General features: G+C 44.5%; 1 protein-coding gene and 1 long non-coding RNA gene across 2 annotated transcripts in view; one reads left to right on the top strand and one right to left on the bottom strand.

The window, feature by feature from the left end:
- FBXL7 (F-box and leucine rich repeat protein 7) overlaps nt 1-22,829 on the bottom strand; it is a 501,276-nt gene that overhangs the window by 225,694 nt on the left and 252,753 nt on the right. The gene's annotated exons all lie outside the window — the stretch shown is intronic.
- LOC117356005 lies at nt 1,245-4,498 on the top strand. Its single transcript, XR_004538507.1, has 3 exons — nt 1,245-1,520; nt 1,617-1,744; nt 4,299-4,498. It is a non-coding gene; the product is annotated as an uncharacterized LOC117356005 (long non-coding RNA).

Below are 22,829 nucleotides of genomic sequence, written 5' to 3'. Positions count from 1 at the left end.
CCCATCCTTCTTCCTTTTTTTTTTTTTTTTTTCAGACATGGGATATATATGGGAAGATGATTTCCACAAAAAGGGAAAGAAACCCCCATGCCCCATGCGAAGTCAAATACCACAAAAACAAGTGGGGAGTGGGATAGACTGCGTCAACCTGGATTAGATACTCTTTATTTATGCAAATCAACTTTGAAATATAATACATATGAAAACACAATACATCTAAAATCGCTTAAAAAGTCCAAGATAAAAGTCTTGTGAGCAATGACCCCAATGACCCGACATGGTCCGTGTTTTGGCCTCCAGAGAGGCGGCCAGCCTCAGGGGTATAATATGTCAGTCTGTCCACTAGATGTCACTGCAAATGCTGTAAATACACTGTGTACTGTGGGCACAATTCAGAGCAGCCAATCAAGGTGAAAAGCAAAGCTCTCAGAGCAGTCGCAAAAGAACGAGTACGCAAGGGTCTATCCCACTCCCCACTTGTTTTTATGGAAGATGATTTCCATGCCATTGCTCATCTTCCAGGTCATGAGGAAGAAATTCCCTGGTTGCCCCCTCTCTTTCTCAGTTAAAAGCACAATTAAAGGCTTGAACATTGAACACTGATTTGTGCTGAACAGAAGGGCCAAAATTATTATTATTTTTTTAAATCTTTATTAATTTTCAAAACTAATACAAAATGCCAGGAATTATACAAACATTAATAATCAACGTAAGCACTTAAATTCCATCAATAACAATGCAGAATAAAAATATCCTTCCCCTCCCATCCAACAATTTAATCCAGAAATAAACCAAAAAGATATCCCCTTCCACCCACCCCGACATGAATATGTATAAAAATAAACAAAAATAAATAAAAGACAACTATGTTGAAGTAACAAAAGATGTCAATGGAAAGAAAACCAGGGCTTTGGTAGTGTAGGCAGAGAAGACGGTGATCAAAATTATTTTTTGTTCTTTGTACGTTATTACACATTATAATTTTCACTTTGATTGGCACGATGGGAGTAAGTCCAGGTATACAATGTGACAACTTTGCCTTACAGGTTACCTGGCGTAACTTGTGAAAACTGAGGACTCTCCCTTTACACAATAATTATTGTTCATCTTGATTTTTTGGGATATAGTTGTATTTTTTGAACAGAGTGTCATTCTAGCAATTTTGGTCGCTCGCTCTTCATCAAGGAAGGATCTTTTTTCTTGATCTTGTTCCTCTGACATCGTCCACTGACAGGAAAACTGTGCTGCTCAGGGAGGAGCTATCCCTGAGAAGACGGCAACAGGCATCCAAGAAAACTGCCTTCCATGATCCACTAGCTATAAATTCTTGGCTGCCACAGGCAACCTGCCAAGCATATATTTTGTACTGTATTTATAACGTTGTTAAACCACCTTATTTGCCTTGGCTTGGATCTCGCAGAGAGATTGAATGGCTCTTCCTCTGGAGAATCGCTCAGCTTCAGTTACAGTTCTGAGGCAACAAGCAGGCGGCAGTCACATTAGCGCATACGAAGTACAAGGTAATAACTGCACCGTTCACAATTTGATTTTGGGAAAATAGCATTTGCCATCCTTTTGACCTTCCAAGATTGAAATGTTCTTTCACATGTTTATAGATTACAGTGCGGCCAAATCTTGTAACATGAAGTGGTCAATTTGTCATGTCTTTCGGCACAAGCATTTTTCTAGAGCGCCTGTCGTCTCAGAGGGAAAGAAAAGTTGTACAGCAATACTACCAGCTCAGGTGCAGTCTGTCCCTTATTGAAAATAGTTTCTGTATTGGTTTTTGGAGTCAGCAGGTAGACAGTTTTTGTTCATCCATGTTGTGGATAAACTGTTTGTGGGAACTAGGTTGTGAATTGGTTGTTTGCTGAGAGTGAGTGAAGTTATAATTTCAGTCAGGAGTGAATGAAAGTTTGTTCATTTTAAATTTTATGCTTAAATTATGTCTGTTAATTTTATGGAAACCGCTTAGGGCTCCTTTTATCAAGCCGCGCTTGCGGTTTAACGCGTGTAATAGCGCGCGTTAAACCACCGGCTGCGCTAGCCGCTAACGCCTGCCTTGAGCAGGCGGTAGTTTTTTGGTCAGCGCGGGGGGTTGGCACGTGATGAAAAGTCACGCACGCTAACCCCGCTAGCACAGCTTGATAAAAGGAGCCCCTAGATCAGGGATGTCCAACCTTTTGGCTTCCCTGGGCCGCATTGGCTGAAAAAAAATTTTCTGGGGGGCCGCGCAAACGCTGCAGCAAGACAGAGGAGGGAGCCGGCAAGACGGTAAACACCCGGGGGCAGAAGATTAAAACACTGCATCGCCCTCGACCGGGGCCACACAAAATACTTCACGGGGCCGCAGGTTGGACACCCCTGCCCTAGATTATAGGCGGTATACAAATTTTTAAATAAAAAAAATAAAATAAAGCATTCGCACTTAACTGCATTTCGGTCTTTAAAACGTCTCGAAGGCGTTTGAATTTTTTGAACTCTTAGAGATTAGATTCTGGTTCAGATTTTGGAACTTAGGGGTCCTTTTACTAAGGTGTGCTAAATACTAGTGTGCGTTAAACGCTAATGTGTCCATTATATTCTATGGACGCTTTAGCGCGTACTAAATTGTCTAGCGCACCTTAGTAAAAGGACCCCTTAGTTTTCCTAAGACTACTGTATGCTTCTTTTTCTTCATTCTAGTAATCAAGGATGTCAACCATTATGTGGACTTGAGATGGATTTGCTTATATATTTTCTGGTTTTTGCTATAGATTTTGTATTATTTGTTCTTTGGTCATACTTTCTTTTCTGTACAACAGACATGTCAGACTCTGGCCCGTGGGCTAAATCTGGCCCGCCAGACATTTTCATCTTTATACTAAATCTGGCCCAGCACAAATCGCTGCCACTGCCGCTGCTGCTGCTGCTGCTTCTCTTCACTCGCGTCTGCCTTCGCCTGGCCTCCCCTTCAAAGCAGCTGAGGATCGCCGGCCGGCTGTAGCGAACCTCGCAGGCCGCTGTCGACCTCGGTAGCACGTTCCCTCTGATGCAACCCCGTACGTCAGAAGAGGGGCGGGAGCGCGTCAGAGGCAACGTGCTACCGAGGTCGACAGCGGCCTGCGAGGTTCACTACAGCCGGCCGGCGATCCTCAGCAGGCTGCTTTGAAGAGGAGACCAGGCGAAGGCAGACACGAATGAAGAGCAGCAGCGGCAGTGGCAGCGGTTCATGCCGGCGAGCCAGAGGAGATCAATAAGCCAGGATGGAGGGAGGGTAGGAACGGCGGGCCAAATTTGAAGGTGAGACCGGGAAGAAGAAGGGAGGGAAAACATGTAGGCCTTCAGGACGGGGGCGGGCCCTGGTTTAGAAGTACCCAGAGGGAGAGGAGGAGGGGTCCAGATGTGCATATGCCGGACTGAGGAGAGGGTGTGGTGGGTAAGAAATAAAACAGAGGCGAGGAAGAGAGATGGTGGGCAATGGGATGGAGGGAGGGAAGGAACAGAAAGGGAGAGAAGTTGGACACAAGGGATGGTGTGGCGGGGGTGATAGAGATACTGGATAGGAGAGTAGTTGGGAAGAGAAATGGAGAGATGGTGTACCCTGGGGTAGTAGGGAAGGAGTGAGAGATGTTGGATGAAAGGGTAGTTGAGAAAAGGACAGATGGTGGATCTGGGGATGATGGAGTCCATTGCTGCAGCTGTGGATATGGACACACAAAAAAAGGAAAGATGCCAGACCTCCGAGGGAGGGAAGGGAAATGGAAGGGGAGGACAGAAATGGAAGATGGATGGTTAGCACAGAGAAAGAAAATAACAACAAATGGGCAGGAGACCCTGGCAAGCGAGTTATCAGAAGACAACCAGAGCCAGGGACCAACATAAGGTAGAAAAAATAATTTTATTTTCTGTTTTGCGATTACAATATTTATTTTTTTACACCACAGAGCCAGTGTGGGGTTGGAGACGTTGTAACCCTATATTTCTGCTAAGACTAAGCCTTAGTCACTTAGGGGTTCTTTTATTAAGGTGCACATTTAGCGTACGCTAAATCAGTTAATAAAAGGACCCCTAAGTATCTTAATTAAAAATATGTCCCGTGACTTAGCCTTTTTTTCAGATTTCGGCCCCTTATGTGATTGAGTTTGACACCCCTGCTGTACAAGATTAATCTTTATATTGTATGTTTAAAATTGATAAATAATTGAAATAAAAAAAAATAAAGAATAAAAAAAATAAAGCAATAACAAGTTCAAATGGAAGGAGGAATGAAAGATCTTTTACTAACATAATTGTGTCAATGTATATTCCCTTCCCAGACCTCCTTATAAAGCTAAAATATGCAAAAGTATTAAGAACATAAGAAGTTGCCTCCATTGGGTCAGACCAGAGGTCCATCGCGCCCAGCGGTCCGCTTTCTGTCTGCCTTAAAATTCCACAGCCTGTCTCTTCTAGAGGGAAAGCGAATCATGTCCTGTGAAGCCAGGCCAGTTTAGTCTGAGAGGCGTATTGCGAAAGAAATCACAGAATATATGAAGATATGGTTTGGATTGTACTGTAAAAAAAAAAAAAAATAACCCCAAAAAACCCCTGAAATAAATATTTTGAAAACTCATCTGTGTTTTTGTTTCATTTTATTAGGGTTTTCAATCATGAATGAGGAAAAGCTGGTCTGTATTTATTCACTCTGATGTCTCACCTGGTCTTAAGTGCGCTGGTTGATATCAGCAGCAAACATTCCTGCTGCCTGAGGATCCCATAACACAACACAACCCCCCCCCCCTTTTTTTTTTTTTAACTAAGCTGTGGTAGAGGTTTCTCCAACGCTGCTCTGACACTCATAGGATTCTTATGAGCGTTGGAGCAGCATCAGAGCATTTAGCATCCTTGTCTCCCTCTACTGCCACATCCAATATTTCTCCCTCTCTTATCCCCCGGACTGTGTGCAGCATCTTTCGCCCCTGCCCACCAGCCCCATGTCGAACATTTCTGCTTCTATCACCCTCTCCAGCTCCATGCCACATCTCTTCCTCCATTCCCTCCATCATGTCCAACATTCCTCCCTTGTGCATCCATTTCCATCTGTCCCACTGTTTCCTCTCCACCACCACATCCAACATTTCACCCTCTTATCTCTCTATACCTCACTCCTCTTCCATCACCATGTCCAATAATTCTCCTCTTTCTTCCTTTCCCTATGCACACCATTTCTTTCCCTCTCACTCACACCCATGCTTAACAATTCTCCCTTTCTATTTCCTCCCCCACCTCAGCATCTCTTTCCCTCATCCTTCCATCCTATGTTCCAAGTTCATGCCCCCTCCCTCCCTTCTGTGTCCCGTTAGTGCTACCTCCCTCCTTTCCAGCCTGTCCCAAGTTTATGCCCCCCTCTCTCGCTTCTGTGTCCTAACACGTTCCCTCTCTCCATTCTGTATTTCAAATTCAGGAATTTCTGTCTTTGCTGCTGGTTTTCTGAACTGAATATTGGTTCCTTCCAAATTTAGGTAGTTCGTGGCTAGAGTATTAGATATCCTAGTTTTGACCTTTGTAGGGATGTGCCGCAGTTGCGCATTGTCACTCTGCACAGGATGTGGACAATGTAGGTAAGCTAAAGGGAAGGGGAAAGAGAAAGGTGACGGAACTTGTATACTGCCTCTTTGTGGTTCCACATTCAAAGTGGTTTACATATATTCAGATACTTATTTTGATAAGTACTTCCAGATGTGCCTGTTTCTTTGCAGAGAGGGCGTGAGCAGCATGGGCTTGGAACTCTCTCTGTTTGTCTTTAACCTTCGAGCAGTGAGCGGCAGTTGGAAACAGATGGGGGAGGGGGAATTGCTGGTGGTGGGCTCTGTTGTTACAGTATTTTGGCAACACTGCAACTGGAGTTAGTGAAGCTCTTTGTGGTGCGTTACAGTCAAGCCTGGAGTGTTCATTTCTTGGACTGCTTCAACAATTTAAAGAGAGAGAGAGAGAGAGAGAAAAAAAAGAAGTAGGACACCCACCTTCCTCACTGAAAGCTGTAAATGCAGAAACATGTTGGAAGGACTGAGGTTGAGTAGCCATAAATGGTATAAGCTACCCTGCTCCACTGCCAATGAGTCCTGTGAGGGAACAAGGTTTTAATCCGTAGGAGAAGCACAGAACAGGCCTCACTGCCAGACTTCCTTCATGGCCGCTGTAAAATGTGGTTTGCTGTGAAAAGGAGGGCTTTAATAAGCCACTTGTAGCACGGACTGCCCTCTCCTACAGCAAGGGGGCAGGGTGGGGTTCTTAACCAAACAGGGTGGAGAGAAGGGTCTTGAAATTAGAGGCAGTTTATTAAAATTTTCTAGACTAAGGACATTTACTTAGGGTTACCAGGTGTCTGGATTTCCCCGGACATGTCCTCCTCCAGACGGCTTTCCAAAACCTGGCATGTGCGGACGTCCTCCCTGCCCGACAAGAGCAGGCAGTGGGGGCGGGGATTAAAGCGGGGATGGAAGGAACTAAGCGGGCCTGGGGGTGGGGATGGGGCTAGGGGGTCCGGTTTTCCAAAAGAAAAATCTGGCAACCCTATATTTACTGATATAACTGTGTACTACTTGGTGGCATTGTGAGGGTGGGAAGCACCCAGGGCTGTAGTGCCCCCCTCGCCCTCTTCTACTCCCACACACACACCCCTTCCCCCTCACCTCTTTAACTTCACCAGCACAAGCACCATCGCCAACCTGCTGCCCGTGCCAGCCTCAGCTCTCCTTCTGACATCACTTCCTGGTCCCACAATGCTACTTGTGCCGACGAAGAGTTAGAAATATGGGGGAGGGAAGGCATGTACGTGGCGGGGAGGGGCGGAGAAGGAACAGGGGGTGGAGAGGAGGAGAGGTGCTGGTGCCCCCACCAAGACAGCACCCGGGCAGTGCGCCCCCCACACTATTCATTTATTTATTTATTCAATTTTCTATAGTTCTCCCAGGGGAGCTCAGAATGGTTTACATGCATTTATTCAGGTAAGCAGTTTTCCCTGTCTGTCCCGGCGGGCTCACAATCTATCTAACGTACTTTGGGCAATGGGGGGATTAAGTGACTTGCCCAGGGTCACAAGGAGCAGCGTGGGTTTGAACCCACAACCGCAGGGTGCTGAGGCTGTAGCTTTAACCACTGCGCCACACTCTCCCCGCCAATGGTACTACTGTAATTTTAGTGACATGTTAGCAGTTAGCATTGTTAGTGGCTATCAGCAGAGGGAAGGGCAATTACGGTCTTTGAAGGCTACAACCCAGTCAGTTTTCCCAACTTTCCACAATGAATACGCATGAGAGTGATTTACACGTACTGCTTCCATTGTAAGCAAGCAGATCTCAAACATAATATTCATGTGGAATTCTTGGAGTTATGGCCCTCAGAGACTGTGATTGCTCATCCCTGGGTTGGCGACCTATGTAGTTAGCAGTGGATATGTATTTTAGGAAAGGGGTATGGGGGTTTCAATGATCGGTGACAAGAGTGTGGGAACAAAACAAAGTTAAGAATCCCTACTCTAAAACTACGACCGATAGGTGGTTATGGAAAATTTGAAATTTGAGGGTCTTGTCCTTACTCTGGATTTTCTACTGTAATCCTTCACAAAAACACAGCTCCTCTAAGGTTTTTCACATGCATCCGTTTCATTTTAATTTAATTATGCCTTCATGTGGTGCACATGGGACAAGATTCAATAAAAGATACCCATAGTTAGGCGCTATTGTGGGCTGTGCTAAGATAGAATTCTGTAAAGGGCACTACACACAGAACTCCTTTTACAGAATAGTACTTTGGTGCACTTGCCACACCTACCTTTGGGTGTGAGCACCAACGCCTTCTATAAGCTGGTATAAATGCTTGCACCACAAAAACAAAAACACTATGGAGACGACGATGTCCAAGATGCAGGTCTTTATTAAAAATACAGTCAATTAATCCACATGAAGAAATGTCAAGGACCCCAAAGAATGGGGACTAAAGACCCAACACGGTCTGTGTTTCGACGACCCTGTCTTCCTCAGTGGTCCCTGAAAGTCCTAATGCAAAAACATGGATCAAATCCTAAAACCTAAGGTGGTCAAGTATGGGAATGGACTGGTCCAAGTAGGAAAAACATTGAAAAAACATCAATAGCTCATAGGAACTCTATGAGCGTTGGGAGCAGCGTGGAGAATTCAGCACAGCTCCCTGCGCTAAAAACCGCTATCGCAGTATAGTAAAAAGTGGGGGAGGGGGAGGTTTGTTAGTGCAACTTAAATTTCTTAGCGTCTTATTTAAAAATGTATTACCCATAACATCCTACAGTTCTGCACGGGGTACAATACAACATACACAATAAAATCAAAATATGAAATCATAAAATCAAGAAATAACTTTCAAGGAAAAGCTTTCATAAAATTGTCTTCACATATTTCCTAAACTACAGAACACTGGGAGTTCCCTAAACCTCAACAGCCAGTGCATTCCACACAACTGAGGTGATTAAATTTGCAAATGACACTAAAGTTGTGAAAACACATGCTGTGAAAAATTACAGGAAGATGGCAGATGAAATTTAAATGTGGACAAAATGCAAAGTGATTCTCATTGGGAAGAATAATTCAAATCGTAGTTACCAGATGCTAGGGTCCATCCTTAGGAGTCAGCACCCAAGAAAAAGATTTAGGTGTAGACAATACGCTGAAATCTTCTGTCCAGTGTGTGGCGGTGGCCAATAAAAGCAAACAGGATGCTAGGAATTATTGGGAAAGGGAAGGTAAATAAGCCTGAGAATATTATAATGCTATTATATCGCTCCATGGTGTGACCTCACCTTAAGTATTGCATTCAATTCTGGTTGCCATATCTCTAAAAAGATATAGCAGAATTAGAAAAAGTTCAAAGAAGAGCGACCAAACTGGTAAAGGGAATGGACCTCCTCTCATGTTAGGAAAGACTAAAGAAGTCAGAACTATGATTTGGGTTTCTGCAAAGTACTTGTGACCTGGATTGGCCACTATTGGAAAGAGGATACCAGGCTAGATGGACCTTGTCTGACCCAGTATGGCTATTCTTCAAATGCTTGAAGTACCTGTGTGTAAACCACTTTGAGTGTGGTTGTAAAACTACAAAAAGGCAGTATACAAGTCCCAATCCCTTTCCCTTATATTCTTAATAGCAGCAAAAGAGGAAAAACCTACACCTGCTGTACATTCCCTATGTCCAATTAGAGTTTAATGATCACCCTGGTTTGCTGCTGCTTCAAACTAGGGTTGCACTTATCCATCTACGGGAGTTTCTTTGCTTCCTTCCACCACTTCCTTTCATGTGAATGCTGTCATGACCCTGCCTTTTCTCCTCATGGCAGTCCATCCTCAGTATTGTGTTACTTCCTAGTGTCATCATGGAGACCAGTCTCTGAACTAGTTCTGCCCAATTCAGGGAAAAATTTTTCGATTTGATTTGATTAGATTAAGCCTATTGAATTGATTTTTCGATTCGATTCAATTTGCTTTTCCTGCTCAATTGGGTGTTTTTTCAAACATCCTGGTGGGTTTATTTTGTAGCCTCTTCACTTACCCTCTCCAACCCCACACCAGCGCTGTGGTGTAAACAAACAAAAAAAAACCCTTTTCCTCCCTTTGTTAGGTCCTAGCTCACGCTCGCTGTCTAACACCAGCTCTGGCAGGATATGCACATTGTAATCACAAAATAGAAAATAAAATTATTTTTTACACGTTTTGTTGTCTGATCATTTTATTATTCAAATCATGTTGGTCCCAGGCTCTGGTTTCTGTTTGGCTTCTGCTAACTCGCTCACCAGGGTTTCCTGCCCATTTGACGTTTTCTTCTTTCTCTGTGCCCACCATCCATCGTCCATCTCTGTACCTTTCCTTCCACTGCCATATCCAACATTTTTCTCTCTCTCACCCTCACCCCCTGCCTGCCTTGTGCCCTGGGTCAAACCTCTCTATTCCCCTCCATGCAGCATCTCTCCCTTCCTCCCCTCCATTATCATGTGCAACATTTCTTTCTCTCTCCCCATGCACCATCTCTCCCTGCCCTCCACCCTATGTTCAATATTTTTCCCTCTCTTTTCTCCATGCATGTCTCCCTCCCCTCCACCATATGCAGGATTTCTCCCTGTCACCACTTTCTATCTCTTTGTTGCACATCCTTCCTCTCCTCTACCCATGTCCAACAATTTTTCCTTTCTTTCTCCATAGGCAACACTTCCTGACCTCCCCCCTCCCCCCTTTGGAGATCTGATATACCATCGGGTCTCCTAATACAGCAGCAGCAGCAGCGGTGGATGACTAGCAGATGCAGGCTCTGAACAGGCTGTTCGCGGCTTGCCCCACTTCCTTCTGCCATGTCATCAGTGATGCGACAGAAGGAAGGCCTGGCAGGGCCAGCCACGAGCAGCCTGTTCAGAACCTGCAACTGCTTGACGTCCACCGCTGCTTCTGCTGCTGCTTTAGGAGGCCCTGGAGGTATGTCAAGCCTCACCGGGGCGGAGGGCTGTTCACTGAATCGGTGAGTCCAATTTGGGGGGGGGGAACAAATCAATTCAAATCGATTCAAACGGGCAAATCGGGCAGCACTAGTCTGAACTGCTGGCTGTAGCCTTCAGCTGCTCTCCCCACAACCTAGCTTTCTATGCACCCAACCTTTTGGAAGAATATTTTCTGTTCATTTGTTATAATATAAAGCAGTGATTCTCAAACTTGTCCCGGGGGAACCCCAGTCAGTCAAGTTTTCAGGATATCTGCAATTCCATACATATTTGTTGTAAATATCCTGAAAACTTGACTGTCTGGTGTTTCCCCAGGACAGGTTTGGGAACCCCTGATATAAAGTGTTGTATATGTGTTTCCCCTTGTTCTCTGACCTCCACCTTCCACCATTTCACTCTGCTCTTCCCTCTCTCTGCCTTCACAAACATTCCAGGTCTTTACGCTCAGATTGTTTGTATTTTGCAGGCGCATCCATTGATAGTTGATAGTACAGTACATACAGTAGCTGCTGTTTGTGGTCCTTTAGGATTATCTGTCAAACTGTCCCACCAGACTCTGCACCCTGTCAGCACTTCATTTGGTCCTCACATCTGTGACAGCTGCCCAACCTCACTCTCACTGTCTTGCATACACACACACACCCTGAAGAAACACAGTATCCAGATTGTGAGGCAGCTAGCCATAGAGTCGCTCATCAGAGGAGCAAAGATTCAACCTCTTATATGCATTTTGTGCATAAGCAGGACTCTGCAACAGCAGCTTAAGGCAAAGCATATGGGCCTTTCCCCTTTATGTGAAATAGAAGCCCCATAGCCAATCAGCTGTCTCTCCTGGGGCAGGGGTGTGAGATTCCTCTGTTGACTGGTGTCTGTAGAATTCTGCTGCAAGCAAGTCCGCCACTACTGCCTTGGAGTGATTTATTAGGAAAAGAGGAATTCAGGGGAGTCTGTCCTCCCTTTCCACTGCATGACATATGATCCTTCATCCATCCTCCAAGCCACGACAGAAAGCATAGCCTCCAGATGTGCATGCTGGATATCTTGAACTGTTTTTCTGTGTCACAGCTCATGATGAGATGTTGAGTTGTAGAGTTGGAAGAAGAAAGAGACTGGCATTAATAGGCTGGAAGAAAACAAAGGAGGCAAACTCATGCACAGGAGGATTGTAGGCTAGCGAGGTTGCCCTGAAAGAGAGGGAAGAAAAGGAGGGAGCAGAGAGATCTGGAAATTAGGTCAAGGGAGGGGGGAAAGGAGAAATGAAGGGTGAGAGTTTAGGAAGGGGATGAGGGAAGGGAAAAGAGTTGACATCAGGCTTGACATTACTCCAGGGAAAAACTGTTTTATGTGCATGAAGAGCCTCATAAAATTACCGTAGCAGCAGCAGTCACTAGCGCAGCTTTGTAAAAAGAGGGGTGGGGAGGGTAAATTTAATCCCTAAGGTCCTCCTCCTATGCTGGTCACAGATTCCTTGAGCTGCAGTTATTGAGCACTCCCTCCCCCCCCCCCCCCCCCCCACACACACACACATACACACATCCTCATCACATCACCTACATAAGAACACGGTGTCTCATGATCCCCGCAAACAGCAGCATTCACCCCTCATCCCCTTCTCAGCACTCACACAAGACCTCAAGATCTCCAAAAACGACATCCAGGTGCTTTTACAAAACCTCAGTGTCCAAGATCCCTCTCCCAGCATTGCACACACATATATATACACACACACACACACACACAATTCTTCTCCTGGCACTGGACAAGACAATAATCACACCCATCCCTTCTCCCAGTCATCATGGCTACTGATCCCCTCTCAAAATCCTCACTTCCAAGAAGCAACCCCAACCCTGACAGCCTAACTCTCCCCCTCATTCTCCCAATCCCACCCCAGGACTTACTAGAAGTTTCCCTGGTGGACCAGTGATACCCAGCTGAGCCGCTGAGCTGCTCTGCTACTACTTGATACTAAACCAGAATTCAAAGTGGCTACCATGACTCCTAGCATCTGATTAGTTACGTGAGCACCAGCACTGAATATCACTGGGTGCTCCCTATGCCACAATTCATATACTGTGCTTCTTTATGTTGTTGGACATTTTAATTTGTTACCTTTTTGCACAATGTTCAAATAAAGTTTTTATCAAGATCATCAGTTCCACAGATTTTCGGTTATTTTTTGTTTGATTTTTTTGCTGCGCAAGAATGGTAACATTAGTGCATTGTCAAAAAAGAAACTACTAGAAAAAGGGCAATGTTATGGCTGTATATGAAATGGGCTTAGTTCATGGGAAAGACCTAAGTCAGGGCACACTAAACTAATTTCTTAGCACAGTTTAGTAAAAGATCTCCTTATGTGGAAATTCATCAACAGGCGCTAATTGTGTTAGTGCACGCTAAATGCTAAAAAATGCCTGTTATATTCTTATTGGCGTATTTAGCATTTAGAGCATGCTAATTGTTAGCGTGTACTAATGTGGTTAGCTTGTGCTAATGTGGTAGCACTTGTTGATGAATTTCCCCACCTCGGTTAAATTGAGCCCCAATGGCCTTAAGTACCAATAATAGCCCTCAAGGCTCCCCATTATCCTCCATCCTTTTCAATCTTTTCCTGAGCTCACTTGGAAATATTAAATTAGAAGATGAAACCTTACTATCCTATGCAGACGACATTCTTCTCCTCATCTTTATTACAAACAATGAAAAAATCCACACCTGGGTAACAACAAACAAACTAACTAAATGCCACCAAAACCAAAGCCATCTGTTTCCACACCGCTCAGCAGAATGCCCTGACAAGCATTAATCTTCAATCCAGTACCACCCTCGCAGTAGAGAAATCCTCAAAAGTACTTGGCATCATTCTGGATGACACACTCACAATGGATCCTCAAATCTCCAGCCTCCGGAAAAAGACTATCTTCACTAAGCGCCAACTAAGACTTATTAAGCCATACTTCCACCAACATCATTTTGCTCTGATTGTCCAGCTGATGATACTACCCCAGCTGGACTACTGCAACTCAGCGTACTTGGGGATCAACTCCTCTCTAGTTCACAAACTACAGCTCATTCAGAACACAGCTGTCAGACTTATCTTCAACCTAAAGAAATATGATTCGACCTCAGTCTACCTCAAACAATTAACTGGCTACCAATTTCATCGCGAATATTCTTCAAACCATCATGCATCCTGCACCACATAATCTAGGGAAACTCAGCCACTCCTCTCACCCAACTATTCTCAACGGCCTGGTCTACCTCCAGGAGATTCATAAACAGAGTACAGTTGAATCTACCTTCCACAAAAAATCTCCATTACAGACGTTTGTTCCACTCCATGCTTACATTCATAGGAGTAAAAACATGGAATAACCTGCCAGAAATGATCAGAAAAGAAACTAAACATACAACATTCTGGAAAAAACTGAAAACCTTCCTCTTTGACAGCTGAACCTGTGAACCTTTCCACCTCTTTCGCTAGATGAGCTCCTAGACAATTATGATTTTCTTTCCCCCCTCTTACCTTCCCCCCCCCTTTTAGCCCCTCCTCCTGATCCCTTTCAACCCCTCTCTGAATGTCGCCTAGAGCCTGAATAGGTATGTGCGACACACAAATAGAAGATTAGATTAGATTTTAGAAAGCTATTAAAACTCATCTGTTCTCAAAATTCTTGTAATCCCTCAAAAGTAGCATATTGACGTGAAATTATTGTTAACTTGTCAATGCCAATGCTCTATCTATTGTAGCTCACTGACAATGGTCAGCCCATCTCTTTTGTAAAAAGCATAGAACCAAAAGGCTTTTGCGATATATAAATACAAAAATTTACATTAGGTTAGGTAATATGTACTTACGTGCCTAATTGCACTTAGGCACTGTCCTACAAACTTAGGGTCTGATATTCAACTGGTGGCAATCAGTATTTTGCCGACCACCACCAGCATTATCTCCAGCAATTCAATGGTGGGCCATGTCTGGGCTCCAACTTTGGACTGCCAGGTTCATGGAGCTGGTGAAAATAGAACCAGTTAAATGCAATAGTCAGCTCTCAACAAGCAAGAGCGAACTGCATAAAGAGAGCACTGACTTTTATGCAGTCCTGTTTATGCGGCTACCTTGGCCGGTTAAGTGCTGCTTACAGAATTTGGGTCTGACTCCACCCTCAGAATTCCCCCAAAATAGCCATTTTCGAGTTAGGCACTAAACAGTTATTTTCAGTGACACTAACGGGTTAAGTGTTGCTGAGCACGAGAGCTAGCCCCAAGCAAGCGATCTAACTGGCCAGGAGCCATTTTTAACCTGTAGGAAATGTAGGCAAGGGTTTTACAGGCTTACATTTCCGGCATCCAGGATCCTTCCTGAATCACGCAGCCCCTAACCACATCCACGTCCAGACTTCGGTATCACTGTGCAATTAGCTGCCAGGGACCTAGGCGCCAGTCCAGGAGGCTGCACAGCAGCAGCTTTTTTTTTTTTTTTTTACGATGGTTTAATTAGGTTTTAATGATATGACCAATTGTCGCGCCACTTACGAGGGGGTGCTAAAAAAGTTCTCAGCCCAACCAACTTCCTAAATTCTGAGTGTTATTTTATCACTGTAGCTGAAGAGAATGTTATTTTATTTTGCAAAGCGCCAATTTGCAGACTTGTCATGGTATGTTTTGACATTGTTTCAGATCATTGGTTGAACCAAGTCAATGAAAAGTGTGGAACTCTGAGCCATCATGAAGCTCCTATTCCTGCAGAAGAAAACTCCAAAGGAAATTCATGAATGTATGATGCAAATGCCCATCATACTCCGCAAAGAAGAAGTGGTATACAAACTTTCATCACGGAGATTTGAAGACTGAAGAGCTGCAAGGTCTGGGAGGCCTCAAATAGTGTCACCTCCAGAAATTGTTGACCATGTCCATGACCTGAGTTTGGCAGATCAGCGAATATCAGCTAAAACAATTGCTAAGACACTACAGATATCCAGGGAATGTGTTGGGTGTATAATCCACAAGCAGCTGGGAATGCAGAAGCTGTCAGCCAAGTGGGTGCCCAAATGTTTGAATGCTGTTGAGAAACAACGTCAATTGGATATTTCCAAGTTGATTTTGCAGCACTTTCAGTAAGCTGGTGCCAACTTTTCGGAATGACTAGTTACTGTTGATGAAACATGGTTACATCACTATGATCCTGAGACAAAACAACAGACCATGCAATGGTGGCATTCAGGTTCTCCAAGGCCACAGAAATTTAAAACCCATAAGTCATCAGAAAAGGTCATAGCCACACTGTTTTGAGATAAGGAAGGTATTGCAATAAATGACTATCTTCCAAGGAGTCAAACAGTTAATGCAGAGTACTACTGTAACTTGCTGTGCCAATTAAAGTAGGCCTTGAAAGAAAAAAGGAGAGGGAAGTTGCAGAAAGGCGTTCTCTTTTTGCAAGACAATGCACCTGCTCACAAGGCTGGCAAAACGATAAATGTTAAGACGCAGTTGGGGTTTTAGTGCATAGACCTAGAGAATGACACGGTGGCGGTTTACCCGCGGCCACCGCATTTTAGCCGCGGGTCACCCGCCGAAAACGGGGAAGAAAACTAGCAGTCGCTGCGGCGACGGGGACAAGGCCATTCACCGCCCGCGGGGCGGTGAATGGTCTTGTCCCCCGCAGTGAGGCATGAAGGATCACGCGGTCCCCGCAGCTCACACCCGCCCGCCCAATCGATTCCAGTGTCCAGCCAGCTCTCTCCCCTCTCCTCACCCCAGTCCGCAGATCCTCCTCCTCGGCGACCCGCACGCTACCAGAGAGCCGCGCACACCCGCCGCTGCTCAGCCTCGATCTTCTGCTCTGACGCAACCGGAAACAGGAAGTTGCAGCAGAGCAGAAGATCGAACACTGAGCAGCCGCGCGTGTGCGGCTCCCTGGGAAAGCGCGCAGGTTGCCGAAAAAGAAAACCCACAAACCAAGGTGAGGAGAAGGGAGAGAGCCGGCCAAACACCAGGATCGACCGGGCAGGCAGGTAGTGGCCGCGGGGACCGTGCGATCGCTAGTGTTCCCGGCTCAAATTGGAAGGAGGGAGTGAAAGGAAAAAGGCTTATATGGATGCAGCGGGGACGGTGACGGGGCGGTGAATGGGATGGCAGGGGCGGTGACGGGGCGGTGAAAGGGATGGCGGTGACGGTGACGGGGCGGTGAAGGGATCGGTGGTGACGGGGCGGTGCAGAGGATGGTGGGCCGGTGACGGGGCGGTGACGGGGACAGATTTTTTCCCCGTGTCATTCTCTACATAGACCATCCACCCTACTCACCAGATCTTGCTCCATCTGACTATTTACTGTTTCCAAACCCTAAAAAGAGGTTGAAAGGGCAACAATTATCGAGCAATTCAGAAGTGATTGCAGCAGCAGCAGCGTAGTATTTCAGTGACCAGACATCAGAGTATTTTTTCGGAAGGGTTACAGAAACTTCAGACACGATGTGCCAAGTATGTTGAACTTAAGGGTAAATATGTGGAATAACTTGTAAGTTTCAGGGCTCCACGTCATTCCCTTCTTGGTTCGGCTGAGAACTTTTCAGCACCCCAATTAAACCAATTAAGTTAGGCGGCAGTGCCTAACTTTCAACGGCTTTTGTGAAATCTGGCTCTTTCGAGTTTAATTTTTGGGACACTTTCTTGAATCTACTCCTAAGAGGGCAAATTTATAACAGGATGCCTAAGCTAAGAGGGTAGGAAGGTGCCTACTTACAATACTAATGTATCCACTTATAGTCTGCTAGATACCATAAGTTCACTTGTCCAGAGCTCCGGAGACCATAGCCATACTCTCTATTGGGCATATGCACAAGAGCTGTGCCTACCACTTAGCTCTTTTGGGCATGCATAAGGTATGTTCCTACCTTTTTTACCACCGATGCTCAACACTAACAATGTCCATATAATCTATATGCTGTTGGTGTTGAGCATTGTTTGGTTATTTAGAATTTGCTGGTGTTATTTAGATCCAACGGTTATTCCGTTATTCGGTTATTTAGATCCAACTGGTGTTTTCCGATGCACTGCTTGAGTTCTGTGCGTTTATCCCTTTATCACGTAAAGTCTGCAACCTTTATAGAATCACCCCTCCCCAGTAGTGACTGTATATTTTGTCTAGAGTCACTGTTGATTGTTGTCATTCTACAAGACGGCTGAAGAATGAACTCCATATGAATCCAGAAAAAATGTATCCCACTTACTCAGGGAGGCTTCTTCACTTATTTCTGCTGTATCTATTTCAAGGACAATTAATTCTGAATTACATTTATGTGACCACATTTTAGAACTTGTTCCAAAAAAAACCAACAACTTTCGAACATAAAGAGAAGCCCTTCCACATTTGGAAGGACATTTTAGAAGGCATTTCTATGACTAAAGAAGTCATTTCTTCACAATAAAATATTTAAAGGGTTTTTTCCCCCCCCCCCCCAAAAAAACATGTACCTCAGCGGCTACCTTCAGAGCCTACAAAGATAGTTCAGAAAGTCAACTGAACGGTGTGTGCATGAGGAAGGCACAAATCTTGAGACAGCATGATGGCGAAACATGACATCATGTCTTTTAAGATCATCCAGAGCACTTTTAAGATGAGCGTTGTTAAAACAATCTTTTTAACATGGAAACTATGAAAGTGAAGATATACCGGTAAGTAAATTGCTAAAGATTCTTATGAAAAATTGTTTTAAGATATATGGAAATATGACAATTTGGGATATAAGATATTTCTGAGCTCTGCTCCATGAGGTGTTCAGGGTTACCCTCCCTTCTTTCAGGGCAGTGATACTACAGTCAGCAATTATAGAAGATGTATCATGACCAGTGTTGGGGCCTTGAGCCAGTGTTGAGGCCTACCAGCTTCTGTCACTTCTAAAGTTCCAGCCACCATGCATTTTCTATAGGGGATAAAGGCCTTGATATACTGCTTTATCTATGTGGTTTATACAATCAAAGCAGTTTACATGGAGCAATAAATAGTTAAGTGACTTGCTTAGGGTCACAATGAGCTGCAGTGGAAATCGAACTCACAACCTCAGGGTGCTAAGGCAGCTGATCTAACCACTAGGCCACTCCTATAGCTGACAACTGCTGTGCCGCCACCCCGATGGAAGGGAGATATGCTCTCAACACCTCAGGGAGGAGGGAGGGAAGGATGGAGAGGGAGCCTGGAGACCAAGTGATAAAAGCTTCCCCCTAAATTATGCGGTCCTAGGCAGCCACATATTCTGTCTAGTAAATGTGCTGGCACTGTGTGCAGCTCACAAATGTTCATGTCGCATTATTTCTTGTGTGTCATTTATAGGAATGTTCATTTTGTTCAGGGTTTGTTATTTCATGGCCTTTTTTCATTACAGGAATAATACCATTACAGGAGCGTGCTCAGTTCACACTGTGCACACTCTTGGGAAAGAGCACAAACTCTTTGCAAATAGAACTTGCTCTTGAAGAACATTGCACACTCTCTTGAAAGAGTGCACTATTAATGAGATATGAAAAGGTCCTGATTCTATAAAGTCTGCCTAAGGTTAGGCGCCAATATCCTAGCTCTATTCGCTAAATGCTCTGACTCAGACTTCCTATGAGCGTCAGCGCATCATTAAAGCATTTAGCACTCCAGGTTGCAGTAGAAACCTATACCATGCCTTAGTTAAAAAAATAAAAATAAAAGGGGGGGGTTTAATTGATCAATAGGCTTAATTGGTGCCAATATTGGTACTCAACACCTCATAATTGGCTTTAATTGGACTTAATTGAAAGGCGCCTAACTCAAAAACTTGATTCTATATAAAACATAGGCACCTAACCCAAAGCGCCTACATTAAAAATGGGCATGTTTTCCAGTTAGGCACCTCTTTGTGAATTAGGTGCCATTATAGGGTTACCAGACATCTGGGCACTTTGGGTTTTGAAAAGCCTCCTCTCACTCGCATTGGACTGGAGGCAATCCGCACATGCGCGGATTGCCTCCTGCCTGACCACAGCAGGCAGCAGGGGCGGAGCTAGGGCAGGACTGGGGTGGAGATGGGTGGGACTGGGGGCGGGTCTAGGATGTCTGGATTATCAAATGGTAAAATCTGGCAACTCTATGCCATTAGGCTCCGATTTCAGCGCCTAACCTTAGGCGAAGAAAACCCTGCCAAAAATATGGTGTGCCTACATGTTAGAATGCTTAGTGTCATCTAAGCACACTTAGGCAGTGCTAAGTCTGATTCTATAACAGGTCTCGAAGGACTAGATTCACTAAGCCCACCGATCACGTCCCGACCACTTAGTGACCCCTTTGTGACTTGATGTTCCTCCAACCCGATTCACTAACCTCTGTCCTGATCATCCTCCGATCCGATCCGATCTGCGCATGCAAATGAGTGGGCATGGCATTCAAATGTAGGCAGGCAGCGATTCACTAAACAAATGGGCTGGCCGATCAACAAAAGAAGCGACTGCTGGGGACCAGTCGCTCACTACTTTCCAACTGCATCTCCTACTCTCTGCTTGGATTCTCATGCTCTCCTGCCCCGACTCTCCTCTCGCCACCCTATTTACCCCAACTCGCCGCCCTGCTCTCGCCCTGAATCTCCTCCTCTCGCCACCTCGACTCGCTGCCCTGCTCTCTTCCCAAATCTCTCCTGCCCTGATTCATCACCCTGCTCTCGCCCCAAATCTCTCCTGCCGCGCCAAATCTCCTCCTCTTGCCACCCCAACTCTCCTGCCTTTTCCCGCACTGTGAGCCCGTGGTTTTAACCTGCAGGTTTAAAGCAGGTTAAAACCACGGGCTCGTGAAGAAAAAGAGAAGTAAAAAAGATTTTTTAAAAAAGGTTGCTGCTCTACAGATGGTCTGCGCACGTGTCGGGATCGCTATTCAGCGATCCCTGCAGTTGGTTGGGGGCGTGATTCTAATCATCCTCATTTGCATGAGGACACATCGTGTGAATCAGCCCCCTGGACCTGGATTAGACACGATCAGATCGGTAGGTCTGTTTAGTGAATCTAGCCCTAAGTTTCATGGCAATAAATTGGTGTTAATATCAGTACCTAACATCAGGCAGACTTTATAGAATCAGGGCCAAAATGTCATTTTTTTCCCTGTCGTTTTTGTTTGAAAATGACATGCAGTGACCTGGGGAATTTCCCGTGTCATTTCAAATGAATGCATGTCCCTGCTAAGCAATCTAGAACAATACTAATTAATTCAGCAGTCAAGTGGCCAGAAGATATGACCTATTCTCAAAGGTTAACTACACTTACAGAAGTTTGCATCAAGGCTAGCCTGATGGTTCTGTGATAGCACTGCTCGATGCCATGTGAAATTTATGCCCTGTTGGGTTCAGCCCTAAAACTCTGCTCATATGCAAATTAAATTAAATCAAAGCCAAAAACACAAAGAAGAACGTGGCAGGAAACAACTTGTGAGACACACATAAATCCTCTCTTACCTCTGTTTTAATTTAAAACCACTGCTGGTTTATTTGTAACACTACTAATGACCCTCAGGGTCCAAAGTTTTCCATTTAAGCTCTGGAGTATACCCAGCTGGGTATTAACAGACTAATTCATTTCCTATTATCCGCAAAAATTGTAGCGCAGTAGCAGGGATATGCAAATGAAAGATAAGGCCTTGCCCATCCTGCTGAGGCAGTTTGCACTGATTGGCCGATGGTTAGTCTTTACAGCTTCCCTTGGCAGCTGTTTGCCACTGTGCAAAAGCAGTACCATGACTAACACAAAATGCAAATGCAAGCAGTGTCTCACTTCCGGCTTACCACACAATTGTTTCCCACGTATTTACCTTTATAGGACCCCCAGGGACCCCTGAAGAAGACTTTTTGTCGAAACACAGACTGTGTTGGGTCCTGTATCCCTAGTGAACTAGGTCCTTTAAGGCTTTTATGTGGATGAAATTATTTTATGTGGATGATTTCAGTGTATCTTTGGAACTTTGACACTTTCAAATAAAGTCCATTTAGGAACAATGTCACTCCACAGAGCTTTTTTGGTTTTCTCTAACACAAAATGTCAACCATCGCAATGCAGCATAGTGTGGCTTGTTCACTTTTAAATCCTCATTACAAACAACCACCGAAAAAAAGTAAACCAGCAAAAGATTAAATAAAAAAATCAAAATCAAACTAAACAGGTAGCAACAAATAATACTAGGATAAGTATTAAGACAGAATCCTTTAATCCATTCCAGAGTTTTGTTTTATTTTCATTTACATCCCGCTATAAGTTAGTACCTGTCCTATATTTTTTAAGAAGCTCATAATTACGAGGGCAAATCAAAATTTAAAGGCAATTGTTAAATTACGCAATAACTGGAACAGAGCTAGTGAAATGCAAAATATGTACTTGTACATTGCCTGTTGGATAGTTCATCCACGCACAATGCAGCACTCAGCCTTTAGTCATGTGGCAGCCAAGAGGTCAGCAGAAGCAAGGATGCTCCATTGCAAGATTGCACCATTGAAGTACAACGTGCAATAGTGCGCTTTATTTGGAAAGATGGCGTGAAACCTGTGGAAATTCACCATCAGATATGGACATAGCACCATGAATCAATGAAATGTTTATGAATATGTAAAAAGGGTTAAAGTGGGAAGAACAGATGTAACTGACAAAGGTCGTTCTGGTTGTCTATCAACATCGCGCACACAAGAGCACATTGACAGGGCGGATGCCTTGATTAGAGAAGACCGATGGATAATGGTGTCTCAATTGGCTGCAAATTTGGATATCAGCTATGGATCTGAATTTGCCATAAGCATAACGACTTGGAATTTAGGACAGTCTGCGCACAATGGGTTCCCGAACAGCATACTGATCTGCACAAGCAATAGCCTGTGGAGGTAGCGACCCAGTTTCTGAGACAGTATGAAAACATCCAAGTATTATGGAGAGAACTGTCACCGGTGACAAGACATGGGTGCATCACTGCGACCCGGAGAGCAAAAGAAAGCATGATGACGTAAAGAAAACAGTGCTCACCTGGCTTTGGGCAAAGCCATAAAACTTCTTTTCTGCAGGAATGCAGAAGCTAGTTGAATGATACAACAAATGCGTCATCTTGCATGGGGATTATATGGAAAAATTATATTTTCAATTGCTCACAGTTACTTCTATTAAAGCCATTAAATGCATTTTTGCCTTTACTTTTTGATTTACCCTCATATATTTTGGCTTGGAGAAAAAAGAGGCCTGATTTAACAGAGAGCCGTTTACTAAAGAACAATTTCACAAGGAAACATTAATAAAAAGCCAAAAACTCATCTTAGAGACATTTGGAGCATTGAGATTAAGCAACTCAATGGCCACGAATTTGGATTTGGAGG

Source organism: Geotrypetes seraphini, chromosome 2 (genome assembly GCF_902459505.1).
Source record: "Geotrypetes seraphini chromosome 2, aGeoSer1.1, whole genome shotgun sequence".
NCBI lineage: Eukaryota > Metazoa > Chordata > Amphibia > Gymnophiona > Dermophiidae > Geotrypetes > Geotrypetes seraphini.
The sequence above is the reverse complement of the archived record's forward strand: the minus strand, read 5'-3'. Positions and strand labels throughout refer to the sequence as shown.